The sequence below is a fragment of the Emys orbicularis genome, chromosome 1, assembly GCF_028017835.1.
Source record: "Emys orbicularis isolate rEmyOrb1 chromosome 1, rEmyOrb1.hap1, whole genome shotgun sequence".
NCBI classification, from domain to species: Eukaryota; Metazoa; Chordata; order Testudines; family Emydidae; genus Emys; species Emys orbicularis.
The window spans coordinates 68,276,011-68,298,986 of record NC_088683.1 but is presented as its reverse complement, the minus strand read 5'-3'; positions in this window follow the sequence as shown (position 1 = coordinate 68,298,986).

Sequence of the window (22,976 nt, the reverse complement as noted above, 5' to 3'; positions counted from 1 at the left end):
GAAAAGTTAGATGCCTGCAAGTCACCAGGGCCTGATGAAATGCATCCTAGAATACTCAAGGAGCTAATAGAGGAGGTATCTGAGCCTCTAGCTATTATCTTTGGAAAATCATGGGAGACGGGAGAGATTCCAGAAGACTGGAAAAGGGCAAATATAGTGCCCATCTATAAAAAGGGAAATAAAAACAACCCAGGAAACTACAGACCAGTTAGTTTAACTTCTGTGCCAGGGAAGATAATGGAGCAAGTAATTAAGGAAATCATCTGCAAACACTTGGAAGGTGGTAAGGTGATAGGGAACAGCCAGCATGGATTTGTAAAGAACAAATCATGTCAAACCAATCTGATAGCTTTCTTCGATAGGATAACAAGTCTTGTGGATAAGGGAGAAGCTGTGGATGTGGTATACCTAGACTTTAGTAAGGCATTTGATACGGTCTCGCATGATATTCTTATCGACAAACTAGGCAAATACAATTTAGATGGGGCTACTATAAGGTGGGTGCATAACTGGCTGGATAACCGTACTCAGAGAGTTGTTATTAATGGTTCCCAATCCTGCTGGAAAGGCATAACGAGTGGGGTTCTGCAGGGGTCTGTTTTGGGACCGGCTCTGTTCAATATCTTCATTAACGACTTAGATATTGGCATAGAAAGTACGCTTATTAAGTTTGTGGATGATACCAAACTGGGAGGGATTGCAACTGCTTTGGAGGACAGGGTCATAATTCAAAATGATCTGGACAAATTGGAGAAATGGTCTGAGTTAAACAGGATGAAGTTTAACAAAGACAAATGCAAAGTGCTCCACTTAGGAAGAAAAAATCAGTTTCACACATACAGAATGGGAAGAGACTGTCTAGGAAGGAGTACGGCAGAAAGGGATCTAGGGGTTATAGTGGACCACAAGCTAAATATGAGTCAACAGTGTGATGCTGTTGCAAAAAAAGTAAACATGATTCTGGGATGTATTAACAGGTGTGTTGTGAGCAAGAGACGAGAAGTCATTCTTCCGCTCTACTCTGCTCTGGTTTGGCCTCAGCTGGAGTATTGTGTCCAGTTCTGGGCACCGCATTTCAAGAAAGATGTGGAGAAATTGGAAAGGGTTCAGAGAAGAGCAACAAGAATGATTAAAGGTCTTGAGAACATGACCTATGAAGGAAGGCTGAAAGAATTGGTTTTGTTTAGTTTGGAAAAGAGAAGACTGAGAGGGGACATGATAGCAGTTTTCAGGTATCTAAAAGGGTGTCATAAGGAGGAGGGAGAAAACTTGTTCACCTTAGCCTCTGAGGATAGAACAAGAAGCAATGGGCTTAAACTGCAGCAAGGGAGGTCTAGGTTGGACATTAGGAAAAAGTTCCTAACTGGCAGGGTGGTTAAACACTGGAATAAATTGCCTAGGGAGGTTGTGGAATCTCCATCTCTGGAGATATTTAAGAGTAGGTTAGATAAATGTCTATCAGGGATGGTCTAGACAGTATTTGGTCCTGCCATGCGGGCAGGGGACTGGACTTGATGACCTCTTGAGGTCCCTTCCAGTCCTAGAATCTATGAATCTATAAACTCCCTTAATCAATGTCATTCTTTAATCCCTTTTGCTTTTATGTGGACATGATGTATCCCCTGGCAGTAGCAGAGTAGTTTCAGCAATCAAACCAAACGTCCCATGTGGTATTGTTATTATTAATAATAATTGTATTAGTAGGAGACCTAGTCACAGTGCAGGACCCTGTTGTGCAAAGTGGTGTACAAATACAGAACAAGAAGACATTCCCTGCCCTAAAGAGTTTACAATCTAAGTAGTGCAGGATTTTACCATTAGGCTGTGACTCAATTATGGAGGATTTTAAATTATACACAAAAAAGTATGCTAAAAGAACATTATTAAGGTTGTAAAGTTAAGCATTCAGAAGTTAGGAAGTGTCAGAATTAAGGTTGCCTGTGCAACCAGCTCCCTCTAGAATACAGTTCCTACACCCATATGGAATTGTCTCATTTTTAAACAACAGAAAAATGACTATTCAGTTACATATATAATTCCACTAACGTAAAAAGGATCTAGTGACATTTCTACTCTGGGAACTAGAGTTTTAAGGCAAACAAGTTGCCCAATTGGATTACTGTTTTATAATGGACAATGAACATCCAGTAGTTGGCAGAATTCACTTCTGGTTGTAGGATAACAAATAAAGTAAAAACAAGAACGTTTTTTTAAAATAAATGATGATCTAGTTCGTAATTCCCAAACTCCTGCAATAGGTGCAGTTTCTTGATACTGAGAGTGTTGGTTAGGGTGTCAAAAGTGTGGGTGCGTATGTGTGAGACAGATGTTAGAACACTGGTATCGGAGGTGTGAAAATATATGAAAACTTAAAAAGTATATATACTAAATGTAAAAGTGCTGGGTAGAAAAAAAAAGGCTAGTTTCACTATAGATTAATTGTTTGCTTTGAACTAGCTTAATATAGAACTAGGTGGTATGCTAATGTTTTAGCAGTTAAGGTTACTTACCTAGGAAACATTCAATTATGAGATGATTAATAGTGCAAGATTTATAAATGTCACTGTGCCCATTTTAATGGCGTAGGATATTTCCAGGTACAATACAGTTCTGATTTTCCATTTTGTGGGTGTTGTTCTTCAGCCTCAACCACCATCATCTGTAGATAAATTTGTATGATAGGTTTTTCCGAGGAGGCTTAAAGTCTTGGCGGTCAGTTATGAAACCCCTGAAAGCACTATGCTGGTAAACACGTTATCTTTCTTTTGTACACTGTAGAAGCACTGGAAAACTTCATCATGCTTTCAGGCAGAAGGCTGAAAATGTATCTCTTTCACATTAGGCCAAACAGCTGCAATACTTAGGTAACTGCTACCTTATGTTAAATAAAGGCGTTATTTCTTATTTGAAGCTGGTAACATACTGTCACACGCATGTACACTTTGAGTGAGCTACTAGCACAAAACCTAGAGCAGGGGTCAGTATATGAAGCTACTAAAGTGCTTCTGGAGGAGTGATTGTACCTACAATTAAAAACACAGACCAAAATAAGAAATTGTAAGACTCAAAACTCAACTTTTGTGAGTTTTAAACTGTTTATATTTTTTATCCTATTCCTGGATAGGTAAATAGTATGGATGGGATTTTCAAAAGACCTTAAAGGATTTAGGTTCCGCCAAGCTCTTTTGAAAACCCCAGTCTGTGGTAATCAGAGCTGGTTAGGAACAGAGTTTCATTAGAAAATGTGAATTCGTCAGAGCCGAAAAGTTTCATGGAAACATCTTAGGTTGGACAAACTTTCATCAAATGACAGCTAGGGTTCTGACACATCCCTTTGTGCCAGGCAGGTTTCTTAGTGAGTGGCCTGGATTTCGACAGTCTGTGGTTCTGGGGCAGCCTCACCATGTGGACTAAAAAGGGCATGATTCTTATCAGTTAGCCAGAGTGAAACTGATAGGCATCGTGTCAATTTCAGTCAGCAGCTGTGGTGCCAGGGAGCATATTTTGTGTCTGTTTCCAATATGAACATTTCATGGAATTTCTGGTTCATGAGACATTTCTAAAAAATTAATTTTGGTCCAAATCAGAATGTAACCAGATTTCAAAAGGTCAACATTTTCTGCCAACTGGAAATCCTATGTTTTGGTTGGCTCTAGTATTAATTATTCAATACTAAGGGCCAGATTGTTCCCAGCCCTGGAGAAGATGTGACAGGGGAGGAAGCCTCAAGGAATCTTCTTCTCACACTTACACACACTGCACAAGGGCTGAGGAAACTTGCAGTCCCTGTTTCAGAAGAACACAGGGACTGCTCCTTCTCTTTCTCTGGTGCACATGTAACCCACATACCCAGGAGTGTGTGGTGTTCTGTCCCATCTAGTGGCACCAAGACCACTTAGAGAGAGAGATTAGTCTTAGCTAACAGTCTTAGCTAACAGCCAGTTGGCTTTTAGCTCATGCAGTTGAGGCTCACTTAGCTCCAGAGGTCCCAGGGCCAATCCCGCCCGCTGCCAACCGAGGTCTGTCCGTGTTACAAGTGGGGACTCATCTGGGATTTCAACAGGGAAGTCTCTGAAGCTTAGTATACACTTCCTCAGCTAGAGGACGTTTGTAACCCACACATCTTCTGGGTGTGGTGTTCTTCCCCATCTAGTGGCACCAAGACCACTTAGAGAGTTAAATGAGTCTGCTCTACAGCCTTAGCTAACAGCCATATGGCTTTAAGCTCATGCAGTAGAGCAGGGGTAGGCAACCTATGGCACGCGTGCCGAAGGCAGCACACAAGCTGATTTTCAGTGGCACTCACACTGCCCAGGTCCTGGCCACCGGTCCGGGGGGCTCTGCATTTTAATTTAATTTTAAATGAAGTTTCTTAAACATTTTAAAAACCTTATTTACTTTACATACAACAATAGTTTAGTTATATATTATAGACTTATAGAAAAAGATCTTCTAAAAACATTAAAATGTATTACTGGCATGTGAAACCTTAAATTAGAGTGAATAAATGAAGACTCGGCACACCACTTCTGAAAGGTTGCTGACCCCTGCAGTAGAGGCTCATGCATTTAGCTCCAGAGGTCCCAGATTCTATCCTGCATGCTGACGACCGGGGTCTGTTGGCATTACACACACATAGTCACAAAGCAAGTGGAGAGGGTGCGGGGCTATGTACAACCATCATACCACTGACCTGAAGAACAGGCTGCACCATGCTAAAGAAGAGCACTGTCTGGCACTTCTTACTGTGCACTGAGGATGGATTGTGCCTCATTAAAACATAATGCCTTTTTATGCTTCTCTGGGATGGTGGCTCTGTACCATCCCTACCCAGGGCTGTGGTTAGACCCACAATCTAGCCCTAAATGGAGCCAGCCTGGTGCCTCAGAACGTGAGCCATATTCTACCTTCATAACCATTGCCTTCAAGGGGGTGGCATGGGGCCATCCGAGGCCAGAATTTGGCTGAAAGGGAGATAAAAAGAGTATGATTCACACATCTGAGAAACTCAATTCACAAAGTTTTTTCAAAGAGGGGAAATTCTGGCTATTATAGGGGGCTAGAAAAATCATAAGTGTCATGCCTGAAGTTTCCTTTCTATAGTCCTGTCGGGTGGTGTGTGTGTTGTGTCCTTTCCACTCTCACGTAACAGGGAAGGGCTTGGGCCTCTACACCTGAAATGTCCTGAGATCTGCAGAAGCTGAGGCCATCTGTAATACTTCACAGCCCACACACTGCAGGTCCCAATGGTCGCCTGTCACAGAATGTGTAGATCGTTTCTCTTTCTTGCTGGTCGGGTTCAAGGAACAAAAATAACATATGTTTCTTGTGACTGCACAAAGATAGAAGCAAGGCAGAATGTTTCTTGGAACAGTTCCTCTGATGGAAAAATACTTTAGCTAGTGCAAGTGTAAGTCAGCTAGCTATGGGTACTGTAGTTAGTCAGATATTGCAACAGCATTGGCCACTAAAGCCATAAGAATGTGCCACAATTTTCGAAGCTCCAGTTCCCGTAGTTGCTGCTTCAATCAGCATTTTCCCTTGCAGAAATGTACTGGAGATGGGCCTGAGTCAAGAAGTTTGAATCCAGATCAAAAGGTTCAAGATCCACTCTGGTACATTTCTAATCACAGTGAACACCATTAAGGTTTTACACCATAGATGCAGGACATTTTTTGAAAGTAGTATCATAAAGGGTTATCATATTATAGGCAGTGCAGGTAGTAATGCCTAGACTCAAGGTGGTCTGTCACTTTCCATTATAAGACCCTGATTCAGTGGCTTATAACACTGTCAAACATTTGCTCTGAAATTTTCCATGCTGGCTGTCTGCCTCAAAGGTGTTTTTTCTTGGTGTTGTTTTTATTTTTAATTTCAACAAAATCAGATCAGCCATTTCTCAGAATGAGGTTAGAGAAGAAAATGTTGTTTTGCACATGTTAAAAAACTCCAGAAACCATTTCAGTAAGGCCTGGTCTATACTAGAAAATTAGGTTGGTTTAACTATGTCAGTCAGGGGTGTGAAAAATCCACACCTCTGAGAGGCATTGCTAAGATTACCTAAGTCTCCGTATAGACAGTCCTAGGTCGACGGAAGAATTCTTCCATCAACCTAGCTGCCGCTCCTCGGGAGTTGGATTACTAAACTGACAGGAAAACCCTTCCCGTTGGTGTTAATGTGGCAAAGTCTAGCACTCAAAAGTTAAGAAATGCCAGAATTAGGCTGCCTGAGCAACTTTAATTCACCCCTTTGTCTTATGCATTATACAGTCTTTAATTGAATGCCTGGCTGCAAGATGGTGTTGCCAGGAGGGCTTTGGCTTCCTTGACTACGGGATGCTATTACAGGAAGGACTGCTAGGCAGAGATGGCGTTCACCTTTCGAGGAGGGGAAAGACCCTATTTGGACACAGACTGGCTAACCTAGTGAGGAGGGCTTTAAACTACGTTTGACGGGGACAGGTGAGCAAAGCCCACAGGTAAGTGGAGAACATGGAGACCTGGGAGATGGGTCGGAAATAGGAGGGAGCGTGGGCTATAATGGCAGAGAGAAAAGAGGGTCAGGGCAAAACTGGGAGGCAAGATCAAATCAGTATCTTAGATGCCTATATACAAATGCGAGAAGTATGGGTAACAAGCAGGAAGAACTGGAAGTGCTAATAAATAAATACAGCTATGACATTGTTGGCATCACCAAAACTTGGTGAGATAATACACATGATTGGAATGTTGGTATGGATGGGTACAGCTTGCTCAGGAAGGATAGACAGGGGAAAAAGGGAGGAGGTGTTGCCTTGTATATTAAAAATGTACACACTTGGACTGAGGTGGAGATGGACATAGGAGACAGAAGTGTTGAGAGTCTCTGGGTTAGGCTAAAAGGGGTAAAAAACAAGGGTAATGTCATCCTTGGGGTCTACTACAGGCCACCTAACCAGGTGGAAGAGGTGGATGTGGCTTTTTTTAAACAACTAACAAAATCATCCAAAGCCCAAGTTCTGGTGGTGATGGGGGACTTCAACTATCCAGATATATGTTGGAAAAATAACACAACGGGGCACAGACTATCCAATAAGTTCTTGGACTGCATTGCAGACAACTTTTTATTTCAGAAGGTTGAAAAAGCTACTAGGGGGGAAGCTGTTCTAGATTTGATTTCAACAAATAGGGAGGAACTCGTTGAGAATTTGAAAGTGGAAGGTAGCTTGGGTGAAAGTGATCATGAAATCATATTGTTCACAATTCTAAGGAAGGGTAGAAGGGAGTACAGCAAAATAGAGACAATGGATTTCAGGAAGGCGGATTTTGGTAAGCTCAGAGAGCTGATAGGTAAGGTCCCATGGGAATCAAGACTGAGGGGAAAAACAACTGAGGAGAGTTGGCAGTTTTTCAAAGGGACACTATTAAGGGCCCAAAAGCAAGCTATTCCGCTGGGTAGGAAAGATAGAAAATGTGGAAAAAGACCACCTTGGCTTAACCACGAGACCTTGCATGATCTAAAAAATAAAAGGGAGTCATATAAAAAATGGAAGCTAGGACAAATTACAAAGGATGAATTTAGCCAAACAACACAGGAATGTAGGGGCAAGATTAGAAAGGCAAAGGCACAAAATGAGCTCAAACTAGTTACGGGAATAAAGGGAAACAAGAAGACTTTTTATCAATACATTAGAAGCAAGAGGAAGACCAAAGACAGGGTAGGCCCACTGCTCAGTGAGGAGGGAGAAACAGTAACAGGAAACTTGGAAATGGCAGAGATGCTTAATGACTTCTTTGTTTCGGTCTTCACTGAGAAGTCTGAACGAATGCCTAACATAGTGAATGCTAATGGGAAGGGGGTAGGCTTAGAAGATAAAATAAAAAAAGAACAAGTTAAAAATCTCTTAGAAAAGTTAGATGCCTGCAAGTCACCAGGGCCTGATGAAATGCATCCTAGAATACTCAAGGAGCTAACAGAGGAGGTATCTGAGCCTCTAGCTATCATCTTTGGAAAATCATGGGAGACAGGAGAGATTCCAGAAGACTGGAAAAGGGCAAACATAGTGCCCATCTACAAAAAGGGAAATAAAAACAACCCAGGAAATTACAGACCAGTTAGTTTAACTTCCGTGCCAGGGAAGATAATGGAGCAAGTAATTAAGGAAATCATCTGCAAACACTTGGAAGGTGGTAAGGTGATAGGGAATAGCCAGCATGAATTTGTAAAGAACAAATCATGTCAAACCAATCTGATAGCTTTCTTTGATAGGATGATGAGTCTTGTGGATAAGGGAGAAGCGGTGGATGTGGTATACCTAGACTTTAGTAAGGCATTTGATACGGTCTCGCATGATATTCTTATTGATAAACTAGGCAAATACAATTTAGATTGGGCTACTATAAGGTGGGTGTATAACTGGCTGGATAACCGTACTCAGAGGGTAGTTATTAATGGTTCCCAATCCTGCTGGAAAGGTATAATGAGTGGGGTTCCGCAGGGGCCTATTTTGGGACCGTCTCTGTTCAATATCTTCATCAACGACTTAGATATTGGCTTAGAAAGTACGCTTATTAAGTTTGCAGATGATACCAAACTGGGAGGGATTGCAACTGCTTTGGAGGATAGGGTCAAAATTCAAAATGAGCTGGACAAATTGGAGAAATGGTCTGAGGTAAACAGGATGAAGTTTAATAAAGACAAATGCAAAGTACTTCACTTAGGAAGGAACAATCAGTTTCATACATACAGAATGGGAAGAGACTGTCTAGGAAGGAGTATGGCAGAAAGAGATCTAGGGGTTATAGTGGACCACAAGCTAAATATGAGTCAACAGTGTGATGCTGTTGCAAAAAAAGCAAACATGATTCTGGGATGCCGTAGAAGGGTTCGGTTGGGGTCGCTCCTCTCTGGGGCGGCTGCGAGCCAGGCCACCTCATTACTGAGGTCCGCTGAGTCGGGGAATTAGCCGCGTGAGGCAGGACACAGTCTAGAGCTCAGGCCCTAGGCAGGGGATGAGCAAAAGAGTTCAGGAGCGAGCCCAGGCCCTGGGTCAGGGCGGGGCAGCAAACAAACTATCTGGAGTTCAGACCCTCAGGTAGGGCTGAGCAAATAGTCCAATATCAGGCCCAGGCCCTGGGTCAGGGTGGGGCAACACACAGTCTGGAGCTCAGGCGCTCAGGCAGGGGCTGAACAAAAATAGTTCACTAATAAGCCCAGGCCCTGAGTCGGGGCGGGGCAACAAACAAACAAACAGGGGCTCAGGCCCTCAGGCAGGGGCTGAGCAAATAGTTCACTAAGGAGCCCAAGCCCTGGGTCAGGGCGGGGCAGCAAACAAACAGGAGCTCAGATCCTCAGGCAGGGGCTGAGCAAATAGTTCAGGAACAAAAACCCAGACTCCTGGTTCTGAGCATCTGGGGTGAGGGGGTGACTGCCACCCGTAAGTGGGGTGGCAGGGGAGACGCAGGCCCGCCCACTCCACTGCGTCCCAGCCCGGAGCCCTAACAGCGGCAGGCAGCCTGCTGCTGTGTCAGTGGGGATCCTGGCCGCAACACACTGACATCGGCTCTGGGTATGCCGCAGCCAGACTAGGGTTGGCTGCCCTCGGGCTACTTCCTACCTCCCCCTCTAGCAGTACCTGCGTCTGGTCGGCGTCCTCCATGGAATCAAGCACCATGGGCTCCTCAGGGTAGTCGGCAAGCGGTAGGCTTGGCAGCTCCTCTGGGTCGCTTCTCTCCAGTAGGCTTAACAGCTTCTCCGGGGTCTGGTTGTCATTAGGCCTTAACTGGTATGGCCAGTCCTCGGATCAGTCACAGGCTGCAGGAGTCTCCCCAGTGGGAGCTAGGCCCCCAGCATCTGGCTTCTCCGGAGGCCAGGCAGCTTCTGAGCCCTGGAGTGGGGCTTTTGTACTTCCTGTCCTGCGCTTTGACCTTTGGGGGGCAGGCGCAGGCTCCAGTGGCTCCACCCACTTTGGCATCCAGAGGGGCTCGTCCCTCTTTGGGGCGGCTGGGAGCCAGGCCGCCTCACTACAGATGCATTAACAGGTGTGTTGTGAGCAAGACACGAGAAGTCATTCTTCCGCTCTACTCTGCACTGGTTAGGCCTCAACTGGAGTATTGTGTCCAGTTCTGGGCACCGCATTTCAGGAAAGATGCAGAGAAATTGGAGAGGGTCCAGAGAAGAGCAACAAGAATGATTAAAGGTCTAGAGAACATGACCTATGAAGGAAGGCTGAAAGAATTGGGTTTGTTTAGTTTGGAAAAGAGAAGACTGAGAGGGGACATGATAGCAGTCTTCAGGTATCTAAAAGGGTATCATAAGGAGGTGGGAAAAAACTTGTTCATCTTAGCCTCTAAGGATAGAACAAGAAGTAATGGGCTTAAACTGCAGCAAGGGAGGTTTAAGTTGGACATTAGGAAAAAGTTCCTAACTGTCAGGGTGGTTAAACACTGGAATAAATTGCCTAGGAAGGTTGTGGAATCTCCATCTCTGGAGATATTTAAGAGTAGGTTAGATAAATGTCTATCAGGGATGGTCTAGACAGTATTTGGTCCTGCCATGAGGGCAGGGGACTGGACTTGGTGACCTCTCGAGGTCCCTTCCAGTCCTAGAGTCTATGAATCTATTGCACAATCACACATTATTTTTTCTACAGGATCCCGGATTCATTCAGTGCCCAACCAATGAGTCAGGGTTGTGTAGTTAATGAGGCTGCTGGCTGTAGGACATCTGTCTCATTTGCTGTAGAAGTTGGAGGGTGTGCAGTGAATGAGGCAGGGCCTTTAGGGGAAAAAAAAGGATGGTCTTGCGGTTCAGGGAGTTGAACACCATCCTGACAACTTTCTGCAGATGAATGCTCAGGGGCAAATCCTGTCCATCCCTCAATGGTTGTGGGAGAGTGTGACACAGAGACTTCTTAGCAAAGCATCCCCTGTTCTTAGCAAACAACTCTCACCTGAGACCTAAGAAACTCATTATACCAAATACATGTGTTACAGGATATATATCCATAAAGAGTAACATGTAAGGTATTTACAGAAAACTTGTAATATGTCAAGATTTATAATCATTGTGAGATGTATGTACAGGTAATATTTAAGGAATAATGTACATATACTGAAAGTATTCTTTATGGACTTGGAGTAAAAATTAGCCCCCCAGTGCTGACCCATTCAGGCAGGAGGGAGTTGTCGCCCCACTCTGTTTAGCCAGTGATGCAATGCAAGGTTCAATTGATTAGCCTTGCGCAATACTGAGAATTCCAACGGAAAGCCATCAGAGACAACTGCAAACAATCCAAACCTCTTAAAGGTAAAAAAGGAATATTACAAGAAGACATCGGTTCACCCTGTTTACGAACAGGAACAAAAGACTGTTTCAGTACAACACAGAGGACCCGTTCATTCCTTGAAGAAACGCCTCGTGGAGCAGGGACGTTTTCATTAACGTTTAGATCCTGGTTCTTGTGAAACTACTTAGCTCTGCAACTGACTGAACTTCAGGGGTAAAACCTACTTCCTTGGACAGGAAAGGTAACTTTTAATAAGTGTAGACCCAGGTTTGTGTTTTATGATTTTGTTTTGTTTTGTAACCACTTGTTTCCATCACTTTCTCTCATTCCTACTTAAATCTTTACCCTTTCTTAAATAAACCTTCTTTTGTTTGACTATAAGTGCTCACAAGTGCTGTGTGAGTTACAGGAGTGGTGGTTTAAGGTAAAACTAGTACATTGGGTACACGGCTGTGACATTGTCTAATTAAAATATAACTGTGCAAACCATTGTTGCTACCACTGCTATATAATTGCAGCAAATCTTATACAAAATATAACTCATGGCCAGAAAGGATTAAACAGCTTGCAGGCTGAATGACCCAAAACCGACCTTTGAAGACATGTTAGAAATGTTAATTAGGGCCATTGGATGCTAAATAGGCTAGAACTTTGAAATGCAAACCTATGTTGTTAGAAGTTAGAGGTAATATTAACTGTGTGTATCTTAGATGCTACCCATGTAATCGGACAGTTCCTGTCTGTCACTATAAGTATTGATTCAGAGATCAAAATGGAATACTAACATTTAGATGAATCTTTGGTAAAATAATGTCATTGTCTATATGTCTCTTTGAAGTTTGTGATTGACTGCCTAATGGATAAATTGCCCTGTGTTAATTTGTGTAACTAATTACTGGTGGTGTTTAAGCAAAAGATTACATGAAAAGCCTATTGTTTTCGAACCAGGACTGCATTGTCAAGTGGATGCTAGAACACTGTATAAAAAGACCCCTGAGTCCTGATTCTGTCATCTCAGATCTGCTTGAGGCTTCATACAGGGGAAGCTTAAGCCGTAAGGACTGAGATCCCAGTCCTAAGCTGGAACGCCTTGAAATAATATTGGACATTGGACCTATGAACTAAATTCTAAAGGAACTCTTTGCAACTACAAAGCTCACCATCTCTGCTATGAATCTGAATCTTAAGAATTGAGCTCATGTCTGTATGTATATTGATTTTTTAACCAAACTCTCTCTTGTTTTTTTTAATCAATTTTAGTTTAGTTAATAAGAATTGGCTCTATGCATGTATTTGGGTAAGATCTGAAACATTCATTAACCTGGGAGGTAATGTGTCCGATCCTTTGGGACTGATAGAATCTTTTCTTTTATATGATGAAATAAGATTTTCAGAAATCATCATATTTGATTTAGGTACCTGGATGGAAGCCTGAGGCTGGATCACTTTAAGGGAACTGTGTTGTTGGCTTCTGTAAGGTAATAAGGAAGCTGTTTTATGCTGACTTGGTAAATCTAAGCATTGTAATATCCACCAGGTTTTTGGGGATTGTCAGCCCCATTCTTTGCAGTTCACCCTAATTGAGTGACAACAGCTGGCCCGCACTGGGACCCCAGTCACAACGGCTCCTTTGTGGGTAGAGGATCTGGAATTTCTGTGAGCCCAGCCAGTGTCAGGGGCTGCATATTGCAGGAGAACACTTCAAAGAGTCTGAGGGATGGGGGTGCACCTATGGTTAACCTGCAAGGTGAAGACAGGGCTGGCATAGCCCAGAGGAGAGTGCTTGAGAAGCTGAAAGGCTGGTGGTGTCAGGAAGCTGACACCCAGCCAGGCACAGGCAAGACTCACTCATGTGAAGGGGTGGGGTAACAAGGTGACTCATGGTCCTAGGTCCCCCCAAGAACCATCAGAGGGCTGCAGCAGAACTGGTGCTGTTCCACTGTATAGGTTGGTGGAATGTCAGGGCCCTGTGTGGCTGGTCTGGGCCATATGCTCTCGGACAACTACAGTATGGATAGGGCAGAAGAGAAACAAGGGCTGGACTGATGGATTTGCAAATACACAGATCTACTGGCCACTCCACTAAGGAGTGAGGACACAGAAACTATATGGGCTACTAGCCCTGAGATCATGGTGGTAGCCAAGGAGTGGTTGTGTAGCCTGGGAGAACAGGATGACTTCCTACCACAGGCTGCGTGCTGAGATTAAAGACTTTGGCCTTTAATATGCTCCAAAACAGAAATGAAAAAGAAGTACTGTGCTTGGACACAAAGTAACTTACAATCCTCTATAGTTTCTTTCATATGTTAACTACCTTTTAAAAAATCTCCAGTAGTGAATGTGACCGGAAGCTGTGTGACCATTTGTTAGAAAACTTCTCCGTGACTGGGCAGAAATTGAAAAGCAACATTTTAATCAGCTGAAGAGATTGGCTTATCAGTTCAGGTCGTGAGAATTTCCTTTTGCAAGATGCCACCTGTGAAAGCTGCTTCGTAGTACAGATAGGAAAACCTCAGTACTTCCTTATTGATAAGAACTGTGTACAGTAGTGATACTCAGACTTCAGTGGTTCAGGAGCCAAATTAGTGATCAACGTTACCAAAAAGAGCCACAGTAGTGTGACTTCATTGTTTCATTTACTATATTCAACAGCTCTTCATGAGCAAGGAAACACACAATCACAGTAAAAGCATCCTGACTGGTTAATAACTTAGACTGGTTAATAATTAAATCACACAGTGTTTAATATCATGTGCTGCAAAGAGCCGCAGGAGACACATGAAAGAACCGCTTGTGAGCCTCAGTCTGAGTATCACTAGTGTACAGTATTTGTATTTCACCACAGAAACACTGAGGCTTTGTATTCTATCTTTTAGCATGTCTTCCACATTTCAGACAGTGGAATTCTCTATTGACTGAAATCGCCCAAACAAAGACAATACCTTGGAGTCCTTACTCAGGCGTAACTCCCACTGACCTGACAGCTTTTGGCCTTCATGCACAGAACTCATGTTAAAAGACACCTTAAACAGGGCCCTCAGAATGGTTTAGATTAGTGACTGTGTATCTAGGGGCTGGTCAAAAATTCTCCATCCAAACTATTTTTGGATGGAAAATGGGGTTTTGAGCAAAATGAAATTTTCCACAAAGTGTTGTTTAAAACAAAAATTGGCCCCAAACGTTTGGGTTTTCAGGTTTTTGATAAGTTGAAATTGTCTGCAGCGTGCAGGGTCCTCCCTTTTCTGACCAGCTCTCTGTGTATCCTTTAATCTCCTGCAGATAGTCTGCACTGGTGGGGGAGAGGAGGTCTATTTAAGAATCCTAGAGCCAGAGTCACATCTACAGACTTATGAATTACTGAAAAAATGTTGAGTGCCTCAGGTTGCATGAAGGCGGGGGAGGGGATAAAAAGATGTGGTACCTGAGCAGCTGTCACTGGAGGTATTACCCTGAGCAGGCCTTAGGAGGCACATGTGCCCCCATCATGCTTGCTTTAGAAAGGCAATAGCTTGCACTCCGTCCTCTCCAATCTCCAGCCACTTACTGGTATTGAAGGTCAGGTTATGAATCATTCCCTCCTCCAACTATAGAAGGGTGATTATAGCGCTGTCTTTCCCCTTTCCTAACTACCTCTCTCAGGCCAGGTCTACACTACACACTTACTATGGTATAACTATGTAGCTCAAGGGTGTGAAAAATCCACATCCCTAAGGGTATGTCTACACTACGAAATTAGGTCGAATTTATAGAAGCCGGTTTTATAGAAATCGGTTTTATACAGTCGATTGTGTGTGTCCCCACATAAAATGCTCTAAGTGCATTAAGTCGGCGGACCGCGTCCACAGTACCGAGGCTAGCGTCGACTTCCGGAGCATTGCACTGTGGGTAGCTATCCCACAGTTCCCGCAGTCTCCGCCGCCCATTGGAATTCTGGGTTGAGATCCCAATGTCTGATGATGCAAAAACAGTGTCGCGGGGGGTTCTGGGTACATGTCGTCACGCCCCTCCCTCTCCGTCAGAGCAACGGCAGACAATCGATTCGCGCCTTTTTACCTGGGTTACCTATGCAGACAACATACCACGGCAAGCATGGAGCCCGCTCAGCTCAGCTCACCGTCACCATATGTCATCTGGGTGCTGGCAGACGTGGTACTGCATTGCTACACAGCAGCAGCTAATTGCCTTTTGGCAGAAGACGGTGCAGTATGACTGGTAGCCGTCATCGGCTATCTGGGTGCTGGCAGACGTGGGGCTGCATTGCTATACAGCAGCAGCTCCTTGCCTTTTGGCAGTAGATGGTGTATTATGACTGGTATCCATCGTCGTCGTATTCCTCAGTGAGTTCGATCAGAGGCACCTGGGCAGACATGTTTTGTCTCCTGGAGACTCAGTCCTGCCGGCAGTCATATTGAACCGTCTTGACGATGATGGCTAGCAGTCGTAGTACAGCATCTTCTGCCAAGCACCCAGAAGATGCTGATGGCTATCAGTCATGCCGCACCGTCTGCTGCCAGCTTAAGATGTAAAAAATAGATGGACCAGATTTGTTCTGTATTCATTTGCTTCCCCCTCCCTCTGTGAAATCAACGGCCTGCTAAACCCAGGGTTTTGAGTTCAATCTTTGGGGGGGCCATTCTGTGTGACAGTTGTTTGTGTTTCTCCCTGATGCACAGCCACCTTTGTTGATTTTAATTCCCTGTACCTGTAAGCCATGTCATCACTCGCCCCTCCCTCCCTCCGTCAGACAATAGTTTCGCGCCTTTTTTCAGCCCAGACGCCATAGCACTGGGATCACGGAGCCCGCTCAGATCACCGCAGCAATTATGAGCACTATGAACACCACGCACATTGTCCTGGAGTATATGCAGAGCCAGAACATGCCAAAGCAAAACCAGGCGAGGAGGCGATTGCAGCGATTGCAGCGATTGCAGCGTGGCGACAAGAGTGATGAAGAAATTGACATGGACATAGACCTCTCACAAAGTACAGGCCCCAGCAATGTGCAAATCATGGTGTTACTGGGGCAGGTTCATGTCATGGAACGCCGATTCTGGGCCCAGGAAACAAGCACAGACTGGTGGGACCGCATCGTGTTGCAGGTGTGGGACGATTCCCAGTGGCTGCAAAACTTTCGCATGCGTAAGGGCACTTTCATGGAACTTTGTGACTTGCTTTCCCCTGCCCTGAAGCGCCAGAATACCAGGATGAGAGCAGCCCTCACAGTTGAGAAGCGAGTTGCGATAGCCCTGTGGAAGCTTGCAACGCCAGACAGCTACCGGTCAGTCGGGAATCAATTTGGAGTGGGCAAATCTACTGTGGGGGCTGCTGTGATCCAAGTAGCCAACGCAATCAAAGACCTGCTGATATCAAGGGTAGTGACTCTGGGAAACGTGCAGGTCATAGTGGATGGCTTTGCTGCAATGGGATTCCCAAACTGTGGTGGGGCGATAGACGGAACCCATATCCCTATCTTGTCACTGGAGCACCAAGCCACCGAGTACATAAACCACAAGGGGTACTTTTCAATGCTGCTGCAAGCCTTGGTGGATCACAAGGGACGTTTCACTAACATCAACATGGGATGGCCGGGAAAGGTACATGATGCTCGCGTCTTCAGGAACTCTGGTCTGTTTCAAAAGCTGGAGGAAGGGACTTTCTTCCCGGACCAGAAAATAACCGTTGGGGATGTTGAAATGCCTATCGTTATCCTTGGGGACCCAGCCTACCTCTTAATGCCATGGCTCATGAAGCCGTACACAGGCAGCCTGGACAGTAGTCAGGACCTGTTCAACTATAGGCTGAGCAAGTGCCGAATGGTGGTGGAATGTGCATTTGGATGTTTAAAAGCGCGCTGGCGCAGTTTACTGACTCGGATAGACCTCAGCGAAGCCAATATTCCAATTGTTATTGCTGCTTGCTGTGCGCTCCACAATATCTGTGAGAGTAAGGGGGAGACATTTATGGTGGGGTGGGAGGTTGAGGCAAATCGCCTGGCCGCTGATTACAAGCAGCCAGACACCAGGGCGGTTAGAAGAGTACAGCAGGGCACGGTGCGCATCAGAGAAGCTTTGAAAACGAGTTTTGTGACTGGCCAGGCTACAGTGTGAAACTTCTGTTTGTTTCTCCTTGATGAACCCTCCGCCCCCCACCCTCGGTTCACTCTACTTCCCTGTAAACTAACCACCCTCCCCTCCCCCCTTCGAGCACCGCTTGCAGAGGCAATAAAGTCATTGTTACTTCACATTCATGCATTCTTTATTAATTCATCACACAACTAGGGGGATAATTGCTAAGGTAGCCTGGGAGGGGTGGGGGAGGAGGGAAGGAAAAGGACACACTGCAGTTTAAAACTTTACAACTTTAACACTTATTGAAGGCCAGCCTTCTGATGCTCGGGCAATCATCTGGGGTGGAGTGACTGGGTGGCCGGAGTCCCCCCCACCGTGTTCTTGGGCGTCTGGGTGAGGAGGCTATGGAACTTGGGGAGGAGGGCTGTTGGTTACACAGGGGCTGTAGCGGTTGTCTCTGCTCCTGCTGCCTTTCCTGCAGCTCAACCATACGCTGGAGCATATCAGTTTGATGCTCCAGCAGCCGGAGCATCAACTCTTGCCTTCTGTCAGCAAGCTGACGCCACCTATCCTCTTCAGCCCTCCACTTGCTCTCTTCAGCCCGCGATTCAGCCCGCCACCTCTCCTCTCGTTCATATTGTGCTTTTTTGCACTCTGATATTGACTGCCTCCACGCATTCTGCTGTGTTCTGTCAGCGAGGGAGGACATCTGGAGCTCCGAGAACATATCATCCCGAGTCCGCCGTTTTCTCCTTCTAATCTTCACTAGCCTCTGTGAAGGAGAAACATTTGCAGCTGGTGGAGGAGAAGGGAGAGATGGTTTAAAAAGACACATTTTAGAGAACAATGGGTACACTCTTTCACGTTAAATTTTGCTGTTCACATTACACAGCACATGTGCTTTCGTTACAAGGTCACATTTTTCCTCTTATATTGAGGGCCTGCCGGTTTGGTGTGAGAGATCACTCACGCAGTGCCAGGCAACAGATTTCGGCTTGCAGACAGCCATGGTAAGCCACAGTCTTTTGGCTTTTTTAACCTTCTTTACATGTGGGAATGGTTTCAAACAGTAGCGCTCTCATTTCCCATACCAAGCACCCGTTGGGTTGGCCATTTAAAATGGGGTTTGCAATGTAAAAGGAGGGGCTGCAGTTTCCGGGTTAACATGCAGCACAAACCCAACTACCCCCCTCCCCCACACACACACCCAATTCTCTGGGATGATCACTTCACCCCTCCCCCCACCGCGTGGTTAACAGCGGGGAACATTTCTGTTCAGCCGAGCAGGAACGGGCACCTCTGAATGTCCCCTTAATAAAATCACCCCATTTCAACCAGGTGACCGTGAATGATATCACTCTCCTGAGGATAACAAAGAGAGATAAGGAATGGATGTTGTCTGCATGCCAGCAAACACCGGGACCATACGCTGTCATGCTTTGTTATGCAATGATTCCAGACTACGTGCTACTGGCCTGGCGTGGTAAAGTGTCCTACCATGGCGGACGGGATAAGGCAGCCCTCCCCAGAAACCTTTTGCAAAGGCTTTGGGAGTACATGAAGGAGAGCTTTCTGGAGATGTCCCTGGAGGATTTCCGCTCCATCCCCATACACGTTAACAGACTTTTCCAGTAGCTGTACTGGCCGCGATTGCCAGGGCAAATTAATCATTAATCATTAAACATGCTTGCTTTTAAACCATGTGTAATATTTACAAAGGTACACTCACCAGAGGTCCCTTGTGTGCCCTCAGGATCTGGGAGCATGCCTTGGGTGAGTTTGGAGGTTACTGGTTCCAGGTCCAGGGTGATAAACATATCCTGGCTGTTGGGGAAACTGGTTTCTCCGCTTCCTTGCTGTGAGCTATCTTCATTGTCTTCATCATCATCTTCCTCGTACCCCGAACCTGCTTCCCTGTTGCGTGATTCTCCATTGATGGAGTCAAAGCACACGGTTGGGGTAGTGGTGGCTGCACCCCCTAGCATGGCATGCAGCTCCGCGTAGAAGTGGCATGTTTGCGGCTCTGCCCCGGACCTTCCGTTTGCCTCTCTGACTTTGTGGTAGGCTTGCCTTAGCTCCTTAATTTTCACGTGGCACTGCTGTGCGTCCCTGTTATGGCCTCTGTCCTTCATGGCCTTTGAGACTTTTTCTAATATTTTGCCATTTCGTTTACTGCTACGGAGTTCAGCTAGCACTGATTCATCTCCCCATATGGCGAGCAGATCCCGTACCTCCCGTTCTGTCCATGCTGGAGCTCTTTTGCGATCCTGGGACTCCATCATGGTTACCTGTGCTGATGAGCTCTGCGTGGTCACCTGTGCTCTCCACGCTGGGCAAACAGGAAATGAAATTCAAAAGTTCGCGGGGCTTTTCCTGTCTACCTGGTCAGTGCATCTGAGTTGAGAGTGCTGTCCAGAGCGGTCACAATGAAGCACTGTGGGATAGCTCCCAGAGGCCAATACCGTCGAATTCCGTCCACACTACCCCAAATCCGACCTGCAAAGGCCGATTTTAGCGCTAATCCCCTCGTTGGAGGTGGAGTAAAGAAACCGGTTTAAAGGGCCCTTTAAGTAGGAAAAAAAGGGCTTCGTCGTGTGGACGTGTCCAGGCTTAATTCGATTTAACGCTGCTAAATTCGACCTAAACTCGTAGTGTAGACCAGGCCTAAGTGATGGAGTTATACCGACCTTAACCCCCTGTGTAGACAGTGCTATGTCGTCAGGAGAGCTTCTCCCATCATCAGAGCTACTGCCTTGAGAGCTCTCTCCATCAGCTTAAGCGTTTTCACCATCAGTGCAAGTTTATAGTGTAGACCTGCCCTTAGTTGAAAGCTATCCCAGGACTTGGAGTTGAGAGGCCATTTGCTTGTTAGTGGCCAATGATGTTATTCTGTTTTATTTCATGTATTTATATTTATTTCATCTGTAGTTATTTTTGTTATCTAGACATTTATACGACGCTTATCACCATAGTATTGAAACTCCTTAAAAACGTATATTACTGCAACAGGTAGTTTAACAGGGCTCCCTCTTCAGCACACTTTATTCCTCTTTCCCTGCACTGGAAGAGTTTTTGTTTGCTTGTTGTTTTATGTTGTATTGTCACAATGAGAAAGCTATAGCAAAAAGCTGGGTCTTGCCTTTTGCTTTAAAGGCTGTAGTGTCATTAGTAGCTCACATTTGTAAGGAGTGTCACAGCCATTGGCCCAGTGCTGAGAATGTTCCATGTCCTACTCTGTCTCGCTCTTGTTGAAAGTTCGACTCTTCTTGGGGATGAGAGCTCTAAGTACAGTCTCTGTCAGAGAGGAGGAGATAATTCGCAAGATAACCTGAGCCCAGGAATTCAAGGGCTTTAAAGGCCAGTGCTCAGTGTGGAACAAGTATAGGGATGGAGCACTGGAGTAACGCACTCTTGTTCACAACAAGTTTCAGTTTGACGCTCTGAATGGACACCAGTCTGTTGTGATGGGAAGCAACCAGTGACTCCCACTTGGGAAATTATCATTTGCACTGAAATTTCCCCTACCAGGGGTCTGCCTCAGGCAGCAATGTTCTGGGAAATTTAAGAGAACAAGGCTAGCAGAAAATACATTGTTTTGCCCATATTAAAAAAAAAAATCTGGCAACCTTTTCTTTGAACAGCTCTAGCATTCCTATACCTAGGTGAAGTGACTTGAAATTGACGGGGGGGGGGGGGGGGGGGGGGGGGCATTTGTGTCAAGATGTGCCTTTGCATGTCCCTGTGAGAATATACCCAAATTTGGCCAAGTTATAAGCCTTTGAAAAACCGTAGTGTGCACATGCTCAGTAGAGACTTCGATATTTATAGTAGCTAAACTCTCCAAAGATTCTGTCCTCACCGAGCTTGCTCAAGTATCTCGCAGCTCTGAGTGCTGGCCAGACTGCATGCGCTATCCTCACAGATCAACTGAGCGTGCTACAGCCCAGGGCTACAGGGGTGAAGCTGGCCTTTCTCTGGAGTGGTTGCTCTGGGCTGGGCTGGGGGTAAGCACCAGAACTGACAGCACGGAGTCAGTCTCTCCTGTGCTCTCAATGACACTCCCAGCCTGCTGGTACCCAGGCAGCATGGAGGAGGAAGCCATCTGATTCAAAAGCAGAGGGAACAAAAGCCAGACTGTGGGGAGGAAAGGAGTAGGTTGGGACAAGGAGTCCGGTGAGACTAGGACTGACTAGGGGAAAAGATTGGCACTACGAGCTGGGGGGGGGGGAATTGGGAGTCAGTTGGCTGGGGATGGGGAAACACTAACACTGGATAAGAAGCAGGGTTGCAGGGGGAGAACTGGGAGTGGCTGGGCCAAGAGACTGGGGCAAGGAGCCAGGGAGAGAATGAGGGAGGAGACTGATATTGGATGAGGAGCTGTAGAGAGACTAGTATTGGGAGCCAGTGAATGGGAAAAGGAGACACATATCAGAGGAGGAGTCAGGAGAGAGGGATTGGGACAGCTGGGTAAGGAGACTGGGGATGAGTTTTTGGGGTAGAAGGTGGGTCAGTGGAGGCTAAGCCTGGAACCCAACCTCTGGAACTCTCCACCCTGGCCGGGCCAGCCGTGGGTGTTTTATCCCCATGTAGACATACCCTGAGAGAATCCACCCTTAGCCTCTCAGTGCCTCAGCTCCCCTTGTGTAAATGAGATAATAGTACTAGCCTCGTCACACAGCTGTGTTGTGAGGGTAAATACATTACAGATTATAAGAAGCTCAAATACCACAGTGATGGAAGCCACATAAATACCTTAGATCTCCTCTCTAGCAGGAGAAGATTTAGCTCTGTCATTGATAGCACTGTCCTGATCGGTCATCCCATCAGCTATTGAACAGCCCGGTTCACTGCCTTGGAGTAACCCTAAAGCTCAGTAGAGCTAATACAGGCGTCTCTGTGTTACAGTATTGTTGTAGTAATTTATATTGCTCTCTCTGACGACCCATTACCTTATGGGTGGACAAAGACTGGAAGTAATCCATTTGAAATCCTACTGTGTCCCAAAAGTTTGGAATTCAAAGTTAGAAAACTGTGGACTGTTATCAGTAGACCAGGCCTTTTTTCACAACTGAACATTTTCAGTGAAAATGTTTGAAGTTCTCCCTTGCTTTGATTAAAAAAAATATACTAACATTTTTTGTTTTTACCCCCACTCCTTTGGTTGGAATTATTATTATTTATGCAGGATATTACCATGACACTAATTTTAATATTAATTCCAAAGGCTGAATGGTATTTATACAACTGTTCTAAGCATGCCTAAAAAGCCTAACTAATAAGCAATTTACTACATCCAAACAGTAACAAAACATTTATGGGCATTTGATCAAGATACTTACAAATGGGCTAAATCCAGAGGTGCTTAGACCCATATTGGTCAGCTCCAACTTGGTCAGGCAGATATTAGCAATGAAGCCTTTAAGAGTTTACTTTTTTCATAAACAATGATGTCATTGCCAATTTTCAGACCTTAGCTAAGGGCTGATGAAGGAATTTCTTATAGACACAATTATTTACTGCACCTGTTATCGAATTAACCATGTTTTATTTCCATTACTTCAGCCCAAACCTTAAATAAGATAACACTGGTATGTCAAAGGGGCACTGAAAGTGTAACACAACTCTTCTTTCTCAAGATCTT